This window comes from Anopheles bellator, chromosome 1 (genome assembly GCF_943735745.2).
Source record: "Anopheles bellator chromosome 1, idAnoBellAS_SP24_06.2, whole genome shotgun sequence".
Lineage (NCBI taxonomy): Eukaryota > Metazoa > Arthropoda > Insecta > Diptera > Culicidae > Anopheles > Anopheles bellator.
Genome location: NC_071285.1, coordinates 17,419,696 through 17,420,592, shown reverse-complemented (window position 1 = coordinate 17,420,592; position 897 = coordinate 17,419,696).

Sequence of the window (897 nt, the reverse complement as noted above, 5' to 3'; positions counted from 1 at the left end):
CGCCGAGGACCGCGGGGACAGTTTGGACAGCCCTCGTCTTACGGGGTGGTCCCACCAGCCCGGCAAGTGTATGGCCGGCACTCGCTCTCGACGCGGCTGTTCGATTGAAAATAATTATTCGCAAATTATCTTCGGCGGGCTGAAATGACATGGGCCTTCTTGGCCGGCAGCCCCGCGTTCACTGCACCGGCCAAGCCCGGTACGATGGGTTACGATACTGGCCGGATGGTCGGACCACAAATGACCACCACCAATCACTGTCAACGCTCGGGCATCGGCTGGCCCGGTGAGTCGTCGTCGTCGTCGGTGGGTCTTCTCTCGTTCGCTCCGCGCGTGTCCTCGCGCGTCCGCGTAATGGTGTCGTTGAATTTTCGAATGAGCCCTCCGGGCGCTCCGCCGGTCTTTATCAAGATTTTACCGCACGGACCCGATCCCGGGGGATTACACTTGTACTTCAGGTTTATTATGACTCGCGCGGCTCTCGTCCTGCTGGGTGTGTTACAAATTAAACTGTATCGGGCCATTTGTTAGATCCGGTTGCTCCCGGGGATTGCAGGGCAGGGTCAGATTGCCAGATTCATTCCCGGCGGCCCGGGAGCCGATGAATCTGCAAGTTGGCTAATGTTTTGAAATTAACAAGGAATGAGTCGTTAATTCCGGCCCGGACTAGGAAGAGGGAGACCGGGGACTTTCTCATACGTCATCCGACGGGCCTATTTTGAGATTGCGATCGCTAGATTCGATTTGTTATTCAAACACTCACCCGTGGTCCCGGGGCGTTCCGATCCTTTCGCATCTGACCGCTCATTTGTCAAAATCTAATCCGATCTAAGCGCCCCGGCCGGCCGCCTCGGGATCGTCGGGATCAGTTGCCGTGCTTCGATTGTCGTGGTCGTG